General features: G+C 38.4%; 1 long non-coding RNA gene across 1 annotated transcript; it reads left to right on the top strand.

Annotated features, from left to right (window-relative positions):
- Positions 1-6957: 6957 nt before the first annotated feature.
- On the top strand, positions 6958-10215 carry LOC136061407 (uncharacterized). The gene is made up of 2 exons (XR_010625528.1): positions 6958-7923; positions 9763-10215. It is a non-coding gene; the product is annotated as an uncharacterized LOC136061407 (long non-coding RNA).
- The last annotated feature ends 2094 nt before the right edge of the window (positions 10216-12309 follow it).

The following is a 12309-nucleotide window of genomic DNA, read 5'->3' as shown; positions in this document are numbered from 1 at the left end:
CTTAAACATTTCAACACATTTATCAAAATGGAACTTGACGCTATTTTAGAGGAGATCCAAATATATATATATATATATATATTTAAGGGCAAATCTTAATTTTTATTTTTTATTTAATTGGGAGGTTATTAGGACCAAAGTTTAAAATTTCAACATATATATATATATATATATATACTAGCTTCTTTTTTTCTTTTTCTTTTTTTGGTGGGGGGGGGGGGAGAGGAGGCCCCGCCCTACTGTAGGTCCACCCTGTATGTATGTATGTATGTATATGTAGCTGACCTTGGAATGTGCTTTTTTGTAATTTACTAGAAGTTAAGGTACAATACACTCCATCTAGTTATTATGGTATGAAATTTTGTGGTATTATATGGAAGTTGTGGTATTATGATATGGAAGTTGTGGTATTTATTCAATTCAGTTTGTATGGAACATTTTTTTTTTTTTTGGGATAAGTAACTGAATATATATATATATATATATAAGAAAAACACAACCTCGTACATAGGAAATGTACAAGACAAGCAAAAACATCAAGAAACCAAATTACAATGATCAAACAAAACAGGAAGAGAGAAACAAGAAAAGGATGATATAGCTAAACACCATTGGAGGAGAAAAAATGAAAAAAGACTTAAACTCAAGAATGGATCGTTTGTAACCCTCAAAGCTTCTGGCATTCCGTTCCTGCCAGATACACCACATTAAACAGTGCGGCACCATCCTTCATATGACTATATTACGATGACGCCTGAAGTTACAAGACCAACAATCCAACAAGTCCACTACCCTTTGCGGCATCACCCAACAAATACCAAACAAGCAAAAGACCATACTCCACATCTCAAAAGCCAAAAGACAATGAAGAAGAAGATGATCAACAGATTCCCCACACCTTTTGCACATAAAGCACCACTCCAGGACAACAAAATGTCTCTTCCGAAGGTTATCAATAGTTAGAATCTTGCCTAAAGCCGCTGTCCAAGAGAAAAAAGCTACCCGGCAAGGGGGGAGGGGGACCTTTGATTGCCACATCATTTTCCACGGGAAGGAACTGGCGGTAGAGGGGGATAGGGAGCGATAATACCTGCTCACCGTGAAACCCCTACTGTTGGCCGGCTTCCAACAAAATTTGTCAGAACCAACCCCTCGCACCTTAGTGGAGTAGATCAAGACTATACACGAATCTTAAGATTGTGACTCTTGATCATTCACTAGGCGACGAAACTGAAGGTCCCAAAAAATTCTCCCATTAGTAAAGCACATAACCTCAGAGTCTGAAGCATCCTTTGTCCTACTAATATTATATAAATCTGAAAACACCTCTTTAAGAGGACGGTCCCTACACCATACATCATCCTAAAACTTCACACGAGAACCATCACCCACATCATACCGAATGAACTTAGAAAAATACAGCCAGCCTCTTCTAATGAACTTCCACAAACTAACACCATATGCTCCAGACACGGATTTTGTACACCAACCACCCCACTTATTCCCATACTTCGCCTCAATGACCCTTCTGCAAAGAGCATCATTCTCCGCACCATAAACATTTGGCTAATAAGGCAGAGTTAAACCTTCTCAAGCACCAAATGCCTAACCCTTCATTCTTCACTGGCCTACAAACCTTCAACCAACTTACTAAATGAATTTTACATTCGCCACCGATACCATTCCAAAGAAAGTCTCTTTGCAAATCCTCCATCTGCTTTGCCACCTTAACTGGAATAGGGAAAAGGGAAAGAAAGTAAGTAGGCAGGCTAGAGAGAGTACTCTTAATAAGGGTAACCTTGCCCCCCTTAGATAAATACAATCTCTTCCAATCAGCTAACCTTCTCTCCATCTTCTCCAAAATAGGATTCCAAACCGTCTTATCTTTAAAGGAAGCACTCAACAGAAGACCAAGATATTTCAGCAAAAGAGTTGATTCTCTACAGCCCAAAATCTCCACTAGCTCATGCATATTAGACACATCCCCAACTGGAACCAATTCAGACTTATCTAAATTAATTTTTAGCCCTGACACCTCCTCAAATCTAGAGAGAATCCCACGCAGAACTGTTATATAATTACTGTCAGCATCACAAAAAACAAGAGTATCGTCCGCAAACAACAAATGAGATACCGTCAACAAGGAGCCATTTGCATTCCCCACTGAGAAGCCCGAAAATTGACTTGCCACAATAACTGCGTCCAACATACAGCTCAAAGCCTCCATGACAATATCAAAGAGAAAAGGGGATAACAGATCACCTTGCCTTAGTCCTCTAGTACTCCCAAAGAAGTCAGAAGGACAACCATTGATCAAAATGGAGAATTTAACAGTTAATATGCAACACCTGATCCATCTTCTCCACTTATCGGAAAAACCACATTGTTGTCACAATTGACCAATTCTTCATTCATTGACACATCAAAACATTACAACAATAGGCTAGTGTTATTACAATGCAAATTCATTAACAACATTGCCATAACTATCTCTACTAACCAATTAACTACTTCAGGGCAACAACCTCGGTCTCTTCACTCTAGAGAACTCAATTGAGCCAAAACATAACAACAACATAACAATAATAAAAAAGATCCATGACAAAATGCATGCAAACTTCCACATTCTCTGCTTCTCTTTAGCAAACATGGCATTTCCCTTAACTTTTGCACAGACAGCTCAAGCCTTTCTCTCCTTCTACTTGGCCTTGGCTTCCACTACAAGAGCCTTTTCTGGCATTTGGCAAGTTGGAGAGCACTCTCAAGCCTAGACATCCTCTCTAGAGCCAAAGGCGCAGTTTCATTCCCACCAAGACAGGTTAGGTTATCAACCAAAACAAAGAAAGGACACTTATGACCAACCTTATAACGGCTACAACCCAAGAACCTCATCCCAAAATTATACAAACTCAAAATTGTTCTCAAAACACAAGTGTGCTCATTGCACATATGCCCACATGAACCCGAGAAATTACCACTTGATGAAGACATATCAACAAAACACGATTCTTGAGAAGTACAGATTTAGAGTTTCACACAGTAAATTGGCACTTGAACAAAATCTGAAACCCTAAATTGAGAACAGACACAAATACCTTGATTTTCTTTACCGAAACTACCTTCCCTAACTTCGATGTTGCAAAACTTGTAAATTTTCCACCTCCAGACACTCCAAACCATGAAGAACACGTTGATCTCACCATAGGTCTCTCTCTAGAAAAGTTTTCGAGTTTTGGGTGTTTTGATTCGCGTTATGTTGTATTTTGGGGTTAAGAGGTGTTTTTGTAATGGCTGGGCTTGAGGTGAGTTACAAAGATTGAAAACATACAACAGATGGGTTAAGTAATACTTTTCAAACCACAGGTAGGCAAAGTGGTTTTCGCCCAAACCATAGGTGGGTTATATGTAATTACCCGTAATTTAATTATTATTTTAGTACTTCGAAATGGTGAAAGTCAATGATTTTTTCCCTTGCAATGATCAAAGTAAAGGGATTTGATCTCTAATTCTTCTACTCATGGAAACAACCTAATCGCAAAACTCATTTCTTGATTGTTAAAATACTAATGACATAACATATTTTAATCCACTCATCTCAAAATGGATGGATATAATTTTAAGAACTTTATGACTGTGAAGGAGTTACCCTTAAAACTCTTAAAGGGTCTTTTAATTCATTTATCATATATAAATTTGTATATACAGCAATTTCAATAATCTCAATCATTGTTGAAAAGCAAATATTATTATGTGTAAATTAACATAAAATTGCCTAAAGTTTTGTAACCCAATTGACATATATCCTCGTTCTTCATCCTTAGTTCGTAAGTCCGACCTGCCTTTCCCCTTCCCTCAACCACAAAAAGGGAAAATAATAAAACTCAGATGATGTGAGGAGTTTATACTTTATAGGTCAACATGTCGATATCTTTCAATTACAAACTAGTTTTCCCATTGTTTATCCCAAAAAAAAAAAAAAAAAAACCCTAGTTTTACCATTTCAAATATGAAATCCGATGTTGCCAACTTGGACAAGGCCGAGGCCCAAACAATTGGATTGTAGAAAGCAAGGGTTTAGAGGATTTATAGACCAGAATGTGGGTTTTGGACTTTTGGGTTGGGGTGATCCAGATTGTTGACCTAAGCCCAAGAAAGGAGGGGTTGACTACGTACTCACCACGACACAAATTTTCCCATTCTTTTTATGATGGCCAGTTGACTCTGTGCTCAGAACAAATCAATAACTTGCTAATTTATAATTTAATTTTTTATTAGAATAATACAATCCCTTTAAAAAAGCCCCTATTTTCTTTTTTCTTTTTTCTTTTTTGAGAGAGAAAAAAACCCCTATTTTTAATTAACTGTAAGAGCATTCGCAGCAGTGGTGCTATAAAGGTATAATGCTATTTTTTTAGCTCTTATTCACAAAAAACCCCATGCAGCAGTGGAGCTAAATCTAAAAGATTTAGCTCCTCAGCTACAATGCACATCTATCTTTAGATGTGCACTGTAGCACACAGGTAAAAAAAAAAAAAAAAAAACTTTTTTATTACAGTTCTCTCTCCTCTCTCATTAAATATTTTCAATTACAACTGTATGTTTAGATTGGAAGAGATTAGGGATAGGATAGAAGAATAGATGTAGGGAGGGGAAAAACATATTGGAAGACTTGTCACTCAAGTCACAAGACTCATCACCTCATCTTGGAATAGATTTTCCATTTCCTTATATAGGCGGCTACGTATCCAATTGTTCACTGGTTCCAACAAGAAACACATAGCAATTGCTGGACACATGATAGCATCTATCCAAGCCAAACAAGAGAGAGAACAAAAATGAAGTTATTAAAATACGTTACACTTTGTATACATATAATAAGTGTGGAGGAATAAGATCTAAACATACAAAATTATTTATGCGACATGACGTGTATGATTAATGTAAGGACCAGATTTGAGTCCCTAGCCCAAAATGTAAATGGATTTAGGCCTAAAAAACCCAAAATAATGAATTTGTAGAGAGTGAGTTGGAAAAACTAGGCTAGAATGAGCTGGGCAACAAATAAGATGGATTTGAATGACAAGAAAAAGAAGATGGACAAGTTTTAACTATCGAAAATCGTCCTCGGCAAGATCCGAGGAGATCACTATCAGTTCTTATATATTGCTTTTAAGTTTGATTACAAGTTTGGTTCTTGGTTGCTACAGTGTTTCTCTCTTAATTTCTCAATATCCTTACCGTGGAGGGTCTCTTCCATTATATAGTTCTCTTTAGATAATCTTGGCTCTCCACTTGTTGATCATCCAAGCTACTACTTGAGTACTTATCCTATCGGACACGCTCTTAGGCCCTCTATGCGTTGGGGAAGCCCATGCAGTACTGTTCAAGGGTCTTCTCCACATTAATACAGCCAGAAAGTTAGCCGCAGAGCATTCAATGCGGTGGTAGCAACCTTCTCCTTAGATATTTTAGGACCCCCCTGTCCAAGGTTTCTGTAATGCTTATCTGTACCTACAGGACTTCCTAGAACGTTCCCCTGGACGACAGGCCACTTCTACGGGCCTCGGCTTTGGTTGGCCAAGGATGAATGCATCATCGGCCTACCCTTCTGGGCCTCTATAATCGAAACTAACTTCTTCATCTACTAACACAGACTCCCTTGACAATGTTTATTCCTCCTCAGACGACTTCTCGTCCTCGATTTGGGCCCCAGGCCTAATATAAATACGTAGATAATGAGCTCCTAGCCCAGTACCCCTACAATTAATACTAACTCATATGAGAGAAGTAGAAAGAAATTTCTATGGGGTTAGATCATAAAATAATGCATAAAATAATATAGCTTTAAAAAATAGTTTATTTTTCTATAATTTAAATTTAGATCTTATATATATATGTCTGTGTGTGTATACAAAATAGAATTCTACTTTAACCTAATCTAAGTGTATATATGTATAAAGTTCCCTCCTGGAAACTTGAACCCTGGCCCTTACTCCCCACATCTCACAAGTACTTATACTTGTGGAGTGACTATTGCACCAAGGGTGTGCGGTAGTAGATCTTATATTTTTAAAAGTTACTCAATTAGACATTTATTTAGTTGAGAGACACTTCTTTTTGGCAAAATTTGCCAAATAGCATGTTTTTAGAAAAAAAAATAGAAAAGTAGTACACAAACGAAGTTTATTTGTTAAGTAGACTATTTTTGGAACTTGAGTTTGGACTAAAACTCGAGTTTGACAAACTCCAATCAGTATTGCTCTGCTTGGAACTGGAGTTTGTCAATCTTGAGTTTCAAAAACAATCTACTTAACTAATTAACTTTAGTCGCATGCTATTCACCAAATTTTTTTTCTAAAATGGTGCTATTGAGCAAATTTTGCCATTCTTTTTCGTTTCTCTCAACTTCTTTTAGCTAAATTCAACAATAGGAATGCCCAATAGTTCTCAAATTCGATTTTATAGTCTTTTACCCCAACTAGTTGGCACTTACAAGTGTTTTCTACGAAGACATATTAGTTCAAATCGTATATTCTAAAAAGTTTATAAACACAAATTTTGTCACTCGTATTACCACAACTTGTGCATGTGTTAAGTAGTGATTGGATTATCTCATATATAAGTAGTGTAATTCAACTATAAGTTGACATATGTATAAGTTGTTGCAAAGTATACAATACGATGTGCCTCTAAAAAAGTTGATCTCCATCTCCCATTAATAAATGAAAACTGTTACGTTTACAATATTTTTACAACTAAGTATAAGTGGTTAGTTGTTATTCATTTTAATTTGAACCTATCATTAAAATTATTTTTTTACTCTACTAATAACGACCTATCACTTAAAATTTGTTGTCAAAATGCTGTAAACATAGCATTTCTTTTAATAAATAATAATAATAATAATAATAATAATAAAGCTTTTATCTTACCAAATTAATTGACCTTCCCAGCTCCCCTAACAACTTTTTCCATTCTCGTATAAAGTGGTAACAACTTGCCTACTTTCTTTGAATCGGAAAGCTTCTTCAACTTCAACTCCTCTCGACTAGTCCTTGGTCCACTCTCTCCCTCCATATTAAAACCGCGGCGGCTATAACCAAACCCCAAAAACCATTAAATACCCAAAAAATTTCATATTTGGTCCTCTCCAACAAAATTCACGCCTTTTCATATCTCCTTCTCCGATCAAAATATCAAACACACAAACCCCAAAACCAAAAAAGAAAAGAAAAAAATGTGGTTCGATATTCTATTACAGATAGGTTTACTTCTCTTAATGGTTGTCATGTTCCTCTTTATGCACGATATTCCCAAAAAGATATTTTCAAAGCTTCGCGCATATCGCAACCGAGACGATATTCAAGCCAAGCGCCATTTCGTTCTCGGCGCTCAGTCTTTGGCTAAAGCCAGAGCTTCAAAAACTCATTCCGCGAAAATCGCTCTAGCCAAACAGGCCGTAACCGAAGCCGAGAAGGCGATCGAGTTTGATCCGAAGGACGCCGCGGCTCACATTCTGAAAGGCTTGGCTCTCGATCTCCAGGAGTTCAAGACCTCGGCGCTCGACTCGCTCGACGCGGCTCTGTCTCCTCTCTGCGCGAAGTCGTTGACCGGGAAGGACCGAGGCGACGCGTTTTTCAAGCGAGCCGAGTTGAAGATGGCTATGGCGGCTAACGCTCGGCGCGGCGGGGAGAAGCGAGTTGACTCGGCGGTGGACGATTTGAACGAGGCGGTGAGCCTGAGCTCGGATAATGTGAGGGCGTTTTGTTTGTTGGGAGAGTGTTACGAAATGAAGAAAATGAATGAGGAAGCTAAGAAGGCTTACGAGGACGCGTTGAAGATCGAGCCGAAATTGACCGTGGCTCGTGAGGCGCTGAATCGGCTCGGCTCGATCTGATTCGCTCACTGCTTCGTGGAATCGTGGTCTGTGTTTTTTTCTCTTTTACTTTTTAGTTTTTTGTTCTTTGTTTTTGGTTTGTAGTATTGAAGGAAGAGAAAAATTCATTGTATAGATCAATAAAGAAATTATGCTTATGAAATTGTGTGTTTCTGTGAATGGTAATTCACTAATTTGGCTGTTTGGTTAATTGGATAAGCGGAAACGAATTCCTGGAAATTGATTGAGTGAGAAAATTGGAAATTCTGTGTCGAATTTCTATTTCTGGCTCAAGTAGTAGGGAATTTTATTGCAACTAAACAAATTGTAAGGAAGTTATAGTAGATCACTTTCATTGCGTTTGTTAATGATTTTAAGCACAAAATTGGGTGATACTGAATTACTGAAACCTTAGGGTTTTGCTTTAGAAAATCGTTAGACCCTTAGACTAAAGAGATCTGCAGAAGTAGATACAAATGTGTTCATAATTTTATTTATTTATTTATTTTTTTACAACTACTGAAGTGGCATGTTGTGATTGGTGTACGGTGTCAGTCGGGTTTTCATGTGAAAACAATGTTGCAGTTGCAGTTGCAGTGTTGCCCTGATCATAACTTGCCACCTTAGTAACAGTCGGGAAAAAAAAATGTGAAAAAAGTTGTGTTCATGGCATTGGTCCTGTATAAGCAACGAGACAGACTTGCTTTTTAGTGCATGGATGCTAACTCAAGTAAGTCAAGAAATGTCTTACTATGGCATACTGAGAGATATATCTACTACATATGTACACTAACAACTAATAACTGTAGTCCCAAAACTTTGGGTCGGATAAGAAGTATCTAATACTTGCCAAACAAATGTTTTACTTGCTAGAAAAAGAGGAAAGTATCTAGTTAGTCTGAAAAGTGTCAGTGGCCTTTTAATAGATTTTTTCCCCCCTTAATGAAAATCGGATAGGGGAATACCCATTTGAGGAGAGTGTTTTTATGCTCACCTGAAGTTGCCAGTTTTTGTGCTGATCAGCTCTTTGCTGCAACGTTTGATTTTCTTCGGCTGCAAAGAGGAGTCTCCTCCATTGGAAAATTAGAGGAAAGCTATATTATAGCTGGAATGATTGCCTTAATCATCAAAATGGCTAATGCTATATGAATGAAAGGGTTGGCGATTGTTTTATTTGGAAGGTAAGCTTTCTGTACATATTCACTCAAAGATAGGTGTGCGAGTGGCCTATATAGTAGTGTGGGAACTTATTGGCTGCATGACGTAATCCATTTATTGAATTTTTCAAAATTTTGAACTCGTTTAGGGGTACAAATTCACCCTGCATACATGTAGCTGTATGGTTTGGTGGGGGTTATGGGAGAAGGGATGTGTGTTGCTGGTTAAAATTCGTATGGTCTTGTGACTCCACGTGTGTACAAGTAAACTGGATTGTGTACAATAAAAGAATAGATTCAAGCCAAACGATTTTCATCATTTTGGGAATTCAATTTTGCTAACAGAAGCCATCTATTCCATCGTTCTAGTTGAATTTATAGTAGAAACTTGAAGACAGAGTACTGCATTATGTGATTTTCTCTTGCACTGCAATGTCAGATAAATGATTCCATTTACTTAATCTGTGGGATCTGAGTATGAACCGTCTGAAGAATGTTGATATTCCTTGGTTTGAAACGTGATGTGACCATGCTTCTCTGCTAAATTTTGTTTCTTGTGAAACATGTATTTTTCTCCCCATGGTCTCTTTTAACAGATATTTGATCACATTGCTGTTGCATTTTTTAATTCATTGAGAGAGAGAGAGAGGGAATTTTTCCTTTTTTTGTTCTTTTCCTGAGGACCTGAAGGAAGTCTTAATGCAATCTTTTTATACAACTTGCTGGCAGCATTCAGTGGAGCGAAGACTGAAGAGGCTCTCATCGTGATGAAAATGGACCACTATGCTATTCTGCTACTTTTCATCATTGGAAACCTCTGGTTTTATCTGGAGTTTTCTTAAAGAGACACTCACCTTATTTTAATGGGTACAGCAAAGAAAAGGTATGCTTCCCAGCCCATATTTTATTCTTTTTCTGGACAACAAGAAAAAGAAAAAGTGGTGTCCATCTTTTCCCCGTTGTAAAGTTCTAGATGATACGCAACTAAGAGGTTTCAGAAGCCTCTATTCATGTTTAATTATGGTAAATTTCTTTCATGACTTCTCTCAGTTTTGAAGGTGGTTATTGTTCTTGTTGTGGTATATGAATGTCTTTTGGAGGGTACCAACCGAATTCTTTTATTTGAAAAAAGTGAGCCTCATTTTGTAATCTTTAATTTAATGAATGCTTCACTGCATGTAAGGTTGGTTGTCTGTAGCACTACAATGCAGGTCTTTTTTTATCATCAAAGCCAATTTTCAGGTGCCCCATCTATGTATTTAAATGTCATACAAAAACTGATTAAATGACAATTGTACCCCAAAAAAAAAAAAAAAAGAAATCAAGTTGTAGGGTTCAAATTCTTTACGTAAACCCAAAGACAATTAATTTGTAGAGTATGGGTTAAAAAACTAGAATTAACAAGGGATTAATAACAATGGATCTTCACCATTTCAACTGTGTATTGATCAGTTTGTATACACTGATAGTTTTAAACACTCTCCTGTTTTTCTTCTCTCTTTTTTCTTTTTCTCTCTTTTTCCTTTTTCTCTCTTTTTCCTTCCCGCCCCCATTGACAGGTGCTCCCTTCCATTTTATAGTCACTCTTACCCTCATCGCCATCGTCCACGTGCTCCCCATCCATGAACTTACTCAAGTACTTGTCACGTCAGGCAGCTTCTTTTCATCTCTGTGTGAGTGGCGGTAGGTTAGGATGCACTGTTCAGAGGTCTTCTCCACATAAATGCTGCCAGAAAAGCTGTTGCAATGCATTGAATATGGTGGCAGCAGCCTTTCCCTCAGATATTTCCCCATCCTTATCGTTCCTGAATATGCTTTGAGCTTATCTTGATCAGGTGGAGTCCTCGGACAGTCATTCAGGCTTTTCCCCTACTCAATTAGTCTTCGATATTACATCAGAGCAAAACATCTTCCTCGGACAGGAGATGTCCTCCTCGGACTGGTGATATCCTCCTCGGACAACGATGAATCTTCACCAAGAGGATTCCACTCCAGTCTGGGCCTTGTCTTCTCCGCATCCCTCTTTTCGGATGTGAAACAGTCCTCTCGTGGGCATTCGGCCCATTAACTTGGGCCTGACCCCTTTTTCCCCCACAATAGCCCCTCAAAATTTTATTTTTTCCCACGCAAACGAGAAGAAAGAATAAGATTTTGATTTGATACGCGGGAATGAATTGATAAAAATGAAAATAAAATAAAACAAAAGAAATCCACAGAAGTAAAAAGTCATAAATGCCCCTGTTTACACGCGCGAGATTGTGGAGACGCGCGCCTCATTATTACCGCTGTAAATCTCTCCTTCCCAAAGTAGTGCATCAATTACTTCAGGCGGCTGTGTCCCTTGCATCCAACGGTGGATTATTGATCAAACGGGTAGGGTTTGCCCTCGTAATTCGAGCGAGATGAATGATACCGCTCCATTTGTCCTCATATATAAGTCTCTCTAGGCAGTTACTTTTCTCACTTTACACACATTCATAACAATCAGAGCTTCCGGAGAGTTCCCTTCTTCAAAAGCACTTCACACCCTCTCGGATTTCTGCGTCTTTTGCCTTCAGGATCCCACCCAAAATTACATTTCGAGTTAGGGAATTCGTTTCACCCGTGCTAGTGTAAGTCTCGATGCGTCCTGAACCTTTATTTCCTCATCGGCTACCATTTTCTTCCATTAACACCATCCTCCTCATTGTTTCGTTCATTCTTTTAGAAATGGGTAAATTCCAATATCTCGTCGATAGTGTGGCGTTGATTGAGGAGTTCAAGAGAACCCACCATATCCCACAGGGGGTAAATCTGAGGTATTGCCCCCCGGAGGGACTATTGTTAGACCGACAAGAAGGAGAGGTCATAATTCCTATGATCGCCTTCATTGAAGGGGGAATGACCCTTCCTATGGGTCCCGTGACCCTAAACTACCTCCGTAATCATAGGCTCTCACCCGATCAGTGCGCGCCCAACACCTTTAAGATTTTAGGGGCCTTTGATGCCATAAATGAACAATTAGGCCTAGGGCTAACTTGGCACGACTTAGCATACCTATATGAGTGTCGTGGCCAAAAAGGGGGGGGATATTACCTTAAATCCCGCTCCGATGTCGTGAGGCTGTTCTCCTGCCTTCCTAAATCCAATAAGGGAATGAAAGACGACTATTTAATCGTCTCGGGCGCATGGCACGACGGTTTACACTGTCCGACCGAGCCAGGAGAGCCAGGTGTGCCTTCTCGGACTCAGGGTCTTTAACCATAGTCTTAGGGCTTTCTCTTTCCGTAATTATTC

Source organism: Quercus suber, unplaced genomic scaffold (assembly GCF_002906115.3).
Source record: "Quercus suber isolate HL8 unplaced genomic scaffold, Cork oak 2.0 scaffold_588, whole genome shotgun sequence".
In the NCBI taxonomy this organism is placed as follows: domain Eukaryota; kingdom Viridiplantae; phylum Streptophyta; class Magnoliopsida; order Fagales; family Fagaceae; genus Quercus; species Quercus suber.
The sequence above is the reverse complement of the archived record's forward strand: the minus strand, read 5'-3'. Positions and strand labels throughout refer to the sequence as shown.